General features: G+C 47.9%; 1 pseudogene; it reads right to left on the minus strand.

The window, feature by feature from the left end:
* Nucleotides 1-5996: 5996 nt before the first annotated feature.
* The window catches only part of LOC120908016, a 5617-nt pseudogene continuing 4113 nt past the window's right edge, over nucleotides 5997-7500 (minus strand).

The following is a 7500-nucleotide window of genomic DNA, read 5'->3' on the forward strand; positions in this document are numbered from 1 at the left end:
GATGCATTGCACATGGCTAGCGGATCTACTCTCTGCACTGCGTCGGGTGTTCCTACGTCTGTCTGGAGACATTGCTAGGCCAGTACGGCACTCTGCGCACTCTTGCTTGTCCTCTTCGAGCGACGGGCCTCTAAGCGGGGTTGTATTCCGGTACGACACATCGACTGGTACACATTGCACGCACTAACGATCTCTGCACTGAATGGAACTCATTCATAACCACCGTGACGGGAGACTTTGCTAGTACGCACGATACTCTGCGCATGTGCACATGTTTTACAACCCAACCAACTTAAGCACCTAGGGAAGTTGTGATGCCATCTGAACACCCACCGACTGATGCATTGAACGGCTAAAGTTGACCTTCAATCCGAACTGGCACTTTGCGGCGTGGAGGCAGTTGCGCGACCACTCCTATCCCAAACCAACAAAGCATGGTGTATCCTAAGTGTTCGGTACAAGCACACCACGACGGGACACATTGAACGGTTCAGCGATCTCTGCACTAGTGGAAGAACTCCAACGTGATACGGGAGACATTGCTCTAAACCGAACGGCATCTCTGCGCGTTTACTTGACGCACCCCAACTTGGTCAACTGTTGGACTTTTCGTAATCACGGCGGGACACATTGAACGAGCTCTAACGGATCTCTGCACGCATGGAACATGGTGGCGGGAATCATTGCTAGAACCGAACGGCGCCTCTGCGCGATGTACAAAGCCAACAGGAACCTCGTATCGGCTGCCGAGCCGGGCTTGAACAACGGACTTTCACCTCTAATTTATATCAACTCACCACTCCCCGAGGGATCCGCAGAATTGCTTCTGGGTCCCGTATCGTTATTGCGATTCGTTTTTGCATTACACTACATTGAACTATTCCAACTTGTTTATCCGCATGGCGAACATTTGCTGCATAGAACATTTAAGTTCCACTTCGCTCTCCCCTACGTGGGTCTGAGCTTCGCTCTCAGGGAAAAAATATGCCACATTTGGTAGGGAGACCCGGTTTCATCACGCTTTGTGCCCTGCACCATATATACCCTCATAAATTTATTCATTGGATTAGATCCAAGGAACACCAGATCATGCACCACTACCCATAATAGCTCATCGAGCTTAGCGTGAATCCTTCGGGTTTCCCTAAGAAGTTCGATTGGTCTTGCAGAGTTTAAAAACAACGAAGCTTAGTTTCAAGCAATGGTTAATATACGCGTATTCAAAACCCTTAGCTGTTACAACTTTTTACTAGAAACCATCACGACGAAGTCTTTGGGTCCGTAGACCCGTGATGTACTGCTCCAGGAACGTTTTGATAGGGTGGAAGCTCAAAATCATAGGTTAAAATCATCGGCAGAGCCCACCAGACACCACTTTTGCTTCATTAGTTCGGACTATGGGCATACGACGATTTTTATCGCGGAGGGGACGTATGACCCAAACGGGGGCTTAATGACCCTGCCACTGCAAACCATGCTCCTACGACTAAATAGAGGTAAAAACTACGATTTGGTGCAATCTTCATGTTTGACCTCGTAGCAAGGTACCCTCCCTATAGTAGGCAATGAACAAATGATCATAATCCCAGGAGGGCAAAAATGGGAACCCGAAAGGAAAGCGCTGTTGGCGCGCCTAAGCTACTGGCCCGTAGAGTAAAATGGTACCCCAACAAAGTTGTCGATTGACATTCTGATTGCACTTTTCATCATCTAGGGTGCGTTCCTTACACGTTTGAGGTGTTTGGCGAAAAACATGTTTTGAGCCACACGAGCTCTCCGGCCCGTTCGGTGCACATTTTGAAAAAAGCTAGGAGCTGCCCCTAGGTTCGGGGTGTCACAAAATATTGAAAAGTGGTCAAAAACCGCTATCCAGAATCGGATGTAGAATCATTAGACGAACTTAAAATTGTTCTACGACCAATGTCTGCGACGTTTAGTATTCAAGATATGGCCCGCCCTAGGTCTGACCTTGCATTTTCGTGAAAATTTAAAGCATGGCCATAGGGACGGGTAAAATAACTATTTTGAAGCAAAAACCCGTATGACTTTAAATGGCCATAACTTTTGAAAAACAAGAGCTAGGTTGCGTTCCTTACACGTTTTGAGGGTGTTTTGGCGAAAAACATGTTTTGAGCCACACGAGCTCTCCGGCCCGTTCGGTGCACATTTTTGAAAAAGCTAGGAGCTGCCCCTAGGTTCGGGGTGTCACAAAATATTGAAAAGTGGTCAAAAACCGCTATCCAGAATCGGATGTAGAATCATTAGACGAACTTAAAATTGTTCTACGACCAATGTCTGCGACGTTTAGTATTCAAGATATGGCCCGCCCTAGGTCTGACCTGGCATTTTCGTGAAAATTTAAAGCATGGCCATAGGGACGGGTAAAATTGCTATTTTGAAGCAAAAACCCGTCTGACTTTAAATGGCCATAACTTTTGAAAAACAAGAGCTAGGGTGCGTTCCTTACACGTTTGAGGTGTTTTGGCGAAAAACATGTTTTGAGCCACACGAGCTCTCCGGCCGTTCGGTGCACATTTTGAAAAAGCTAGGGAGCTGCCCCTAGGTTCGGGGTGTCACAAAATATTGAAAAGTGGTCAAAAACCGCTATCCAGAATCGGATGTAGAATCATTAGACGAACTTAAAATTGTTCTACGACCAATGTCTGCGACGTTTAGTATTCAAGATATGGCCCGCCCTAGGTCTGACCTGGCATTTTCGTGAAAATTTAAAGCATGGCCATAGGGACGGGTAAAATTACTATTTTGAAGCAAAACCCGTCTGACTTTAAATGGCCATAACTTTTGAAAAACAAGAGCTAGGGTGCGTTCCTTACACGTTTTGAGGTGTTTTGGCGAAAAACATGTTTTGAGCCACACGAGCTCTCCGGCCGTTCGGTGCACATTTTGAAAAAGCTAGGAGCTGCCCTAGGTTCGGGGTGTCACAAAATATTGAAAAGTGGTCAAAAACCGCTATCCAGAATCGGATGTAGAATCATTAGACGAACTTAAAATTGTTCTACGACCAATGTCTGCGACGTTTAGTATTCAAGATATGGCCGCCCTAGGTCGACCTTGCATTTTCGTGAAAATTTAAAGCATGGCCATAGGGACGGGTAAAATAGCTATTGCAAACCGTATGACTTTAAATGGCCATAACTTTTGAAAACAAGAGCTAGGTTGCGTTCCTTACGTTTTGGTGTTTTAGCGAAAAACATGTTTTGAGCCACACGAGCTCTCCGGCCGTTCGGTGCACATTTTGAAAAAGCTAGGAGCTGCCCTAGGTTCGGGGTGTCACAAAATATTGAAAAGTGGTCAAAAACCGCTATCCAGAATCGGATGTAGAATCATTAGACGAACTTAAAATTGCTCTACAACCCCCAGTCCGACGCCTCGTATTCGAGATATAGCACTTTGTAGGTCTGACCGAGCAATTTTGTACTGAAATGTATGGCGGACATGTTATTCATTAAACAACATTAACTTGCATCGTGCCTACTTCATCGGCACAGCTACTATCGACTATCTATTGTTGAAATGGATTGAGTTTGACCATTTTAGCTCTTTTCTTATGCCGTGCACCAACATTGTGTACCGATCGGGAAAGTACACTACGTACGCGTTCATGGATGTATATGTTGGTACAAGTTGCCGGTCGGAATAGCAGTGCACCAAAACTGTGTACCGATCGGGAAAGTACAAGACGGAGGCGCAGCCCGAGCGAACGCGTTAATGTTTATGTTTGTGCACACTAAAGTTACAATCCTAGGATTTGGTTATTGCGTCGCAGTGCCCGACCGTCGCGGACACCATTCTTGGACAAAAGTCCAAGTACGTAGAGTACATTCCCTAGGTATGTGCCCGTTCGTGACTTTCGTTGCGTGCTTACAGACACGCTTGGGTATGTTACCATACAAGGTTTACTAGGAAAACCTGGGAAGGACGCTTGCCCTCCCGTCGCGGACACCATTCTTGGAAAGAAGTCCTGGTACTTAGCGTTCTTTAATGTACTTGATCAGTTTGTATTGCATTTGCTTTGTGCCATTGACTTTTGCTAATGCTCACTAAGGGGTGTTCGTTTGCGATGTGTATGATAAGCAACTGTCTATTCTTACCAGCAGTTAAATAACACTTTTCACCCAAATCATAGGAACGTAGAGTACTTTCCCTGATCGGTACACAATTTTGGTGCACCTCTAACTTCGCCAGCACTTTATCGTTACGTTTTGTGCACAACCTTGGGACATGGTGTAAGTTTCATCATTGTTATGTTTGATTCGGTTTATTATGATTGAAAAATACGCTACGTCCAAGAAATCTGAACTCGAATACTTTTGCCACGTTGCGCAAAAGCTACTGAGCAACTCCTAGCCGTTTACCGATTTATAATTTAATTTTCGTTATTGGTTTTAAAATACGCTAAGTCCCAAAAATCTGAACTCGAATACTTTTTCTATGTGCCGCCAAAGCTACTGAGCAACTCCTAGCCGTTTACCGATTTAAAATTTAATTTTCGTTATTAGTTTTAAAAAATACGCTAAGTCCCAAAAATCTGAACTCGAATACTTTTCTATGTGCCGCTAAAAGCTACTGAGCAACGCCTAGGTTGGTACATTTCTGGTACATGGGTGTATGCGTGCAGGCGTACTGCCGTGCTGGACTGGAAAATCGCACTTGCTACTAGAACGTAGAGTAATTCCCTAGATAGGTGCTTTTGCATGCCTCTGTTCGACGTCCATGCAACTTGGAACGTGCGACACACGTAGCTAGGCTTCCCATACATATTCCTAGGGTAGCACCAAATTGCACACTTTCAGGGGTATATTTTGGTACGGTGTACTGTGCATGGTACAAGTATCATTAGCTCGTGCAATTTATTTTGCATCAAGTTGCGATTGCTGGTGCGTCGAGATAGGAGTGTTTCGCGACTTTTGCCAAGCTTTGGTGCCATTTGGTGAATAATTAATGTTCTAGCCACAATAAACGTGCCACATAATGCCAATAACGAAAACGCCATTTTCAAGGGACTTCCAGTCAAAATGTTTGCAATCAGCGCTTTCCTGTCGAGTTCAGGATTTGGGACTGAGCGATTTTTTCACGATCAATCAAACGACCAGTTCGTGAATAAACAATTCATACAACAGTACATCCCTTCAAAGTGAAAAAGCCGAATGCTAGGGGCTCCAGTCAAAAACGTTGTCATTGGCGCTTTCTTCTCGAGTTCAGGATTTGGGACTTAGCGTTTTTTCACGATCCAGCCAAAGACCAGATCGTGAAATAAACAATTAACACAACTGTACTAGTACATCCCTTCAACTGAAGCAAGCGCACCATACATGACCCGTACGCTAATCATCCAAGCACATGACACGTCAACTAAGTCAACACATAATACAACTTGGAAAACTAACGGGTAAGTAGGTCATCTCGTACACGACGACACACCGACCAAACCAGGTCAACACGTCACATGCACAAGACATCCTACTACCAAGGCCGACCACCTCGACACACGACCTGTTAACCGAACATGGTCAACACCATCATGTGCAAGGCAACCGGGCCAAACGGGTCAACTTATACAACTTGTAACGAGCATGTGTAAGCTTACTGGTGTGGTCCGCACGGTCCTCACATCAAGACAATCAAGTCGAGAACGAGGCACGCCGACAAGCTCATTAGTGTTAAGTGTCCTTCTCCATCCTATGTCAAGTCACTCGTCTGACACGGAAGTAGCCAACTCTTGTCCACTAGTATAAAGGAACGGTCTCCAGACCAGGTCAAGTCACTCGTCTGACAAGGAAGGAGCACGCACCAAGCTTCACCAGAGCACGGTACCACGGTCCCCAGACCAAGATGGTTAGTTACGCCAACGAGGAAGGGGCGCGTTCCCTTGCTACACTCAACTTAGTACACTCATGCTCTCACAAGAGTATCCCCTGTGTCGACGTGGTCCCCAGACCAAGACGAGCTTGCACACATCGAGGAAGGGGCACACGGACAAACCACCAAGCATGGGTCGCCTGAGAGGATCGATGCGAACGCATCTCTACAACTCGCAGCTCCCAGCCTGAAGTCCCGTCGTTTGCGGGCGGTTGATAGTGTCGAAACTAGGTATATCCACGTTGGGCAGAGCTCAAGCCAACGGCGTTCCCAGTTACGGTACTAACACGTGCAGCGAACTCCACTCATTGCGGCCTAGGTATAGCGGGATGAGACGCCGGGCTGCAGACGCAGACTCCAACGGATCTCAGAGGGTTGTTAGGCCCGCTAGCTTCCGAACACCTAATGGGTTTGAGAAGCGCTATCAGCTCGGATTGGCTACGACCTTAGAGGCGTTCAGGCATAATCCAGCGGACGTAGCGTCATACCAAAGTCCGGTCGGACTAGTATTGAGCCAGTGGTCCGTACCTGTGGTTCCTCTCGTACTGCACAGGAATTCCGTTAAGATAGCGACTATAAGCACACACCAGTAGGGTAAAACTAACCTGTCTCACGACGGTCTAAACCCAGCTCACGTTCCTTGAAGGGTGAACAATCCTACGCTTGGTGAATTTTGCTTCACAATGATAGGAAGAGCCGACATCGAAGGATCAAAAGCCACGTCGCTATGAACGCTTGGCGGCCACAAGCCAGTTATCCCTGTGAAGCCGTCCTGATCTCAAGCAAGAAGACTCCGCCGCAGGTGACATTTCGCGTCGGTGACGTGAAGTCCAGTCTTCTAGGAGCATCAGGTACTTGGGCGTGCAGCTCAAGATCACCTGAAATGGCGAGATCACGTCACGAAAGTCTCCGAAAAGGCGTCGCGCGTGGTGGCAGCTGTAACGCGCCTCATGCAAAACCACAGCGGCCCAGGACGGCCAAGTCAAGGCTGCTGGCGTATGTGGCAGAATCGGTGTTGCGGTATGCTGCTCCCGTCTGGGCTGAGGCAACTCAGGTGCGAGAGTGCCGACGGATGCTGCAACGGGTTCAGCGAAAGCAGCCATCAGGGTGGCACGGGCATTCCGTACCGTCAGGTATGAGACGGCCACCCTACTCGCTGGACTCGTACCGATATGCCACCTCATCAACGAGGATGCTCGGGTTCACCAACAACTCCTTGCTCAGACCGTGCTGCAGCAGGGAGGACATCCGGGCGACGGGCGGCAGAACACCATCGACTGCTGGCAGGAGGAATGGGATGCCGACGCACTGCAACAGGATGCTAGCCGGCACACGCGGTGGACGCACCGTGTAATTCCATCGGTCGGCGACTGGCAGTCTAGGAAACATGGAGATATGACTTTCCATCTGGCACAGGTTTGTCCGGACACGGATTTTCCGTGACTACTTGTGCCACAATGGTTCACGTCGTCCCAGACTGCCAGTTGTGCGTCGGCGTCCCAGAACGGCGGAGCACGCCTTCTTCAGTGCCACGCTTTGCGGCAGTTCGACAGGAGCTACTCGGCGAGGAGGTCAGACCCTGTCTGTCGGACACCCTCCAGCGGCACTTGTTGCGTGACG

Source organism: Anopheles arabiensis, assembly GCF_016920715.1.
Source record: "Anopheles arabiensis isolate DONGOLA chromosome X unlocalized genomic scaffold, AaraD3 X_pericentromeric_contig0028, whole genome shotgun sequence".
Classification (NCBI taxonomy): domain Eukaryota; kingdom Metazoa; phylum Arthropoda; class Insecta; order Diptera; family Culicidae; genus Anopheles; species Anopheles arabiensis.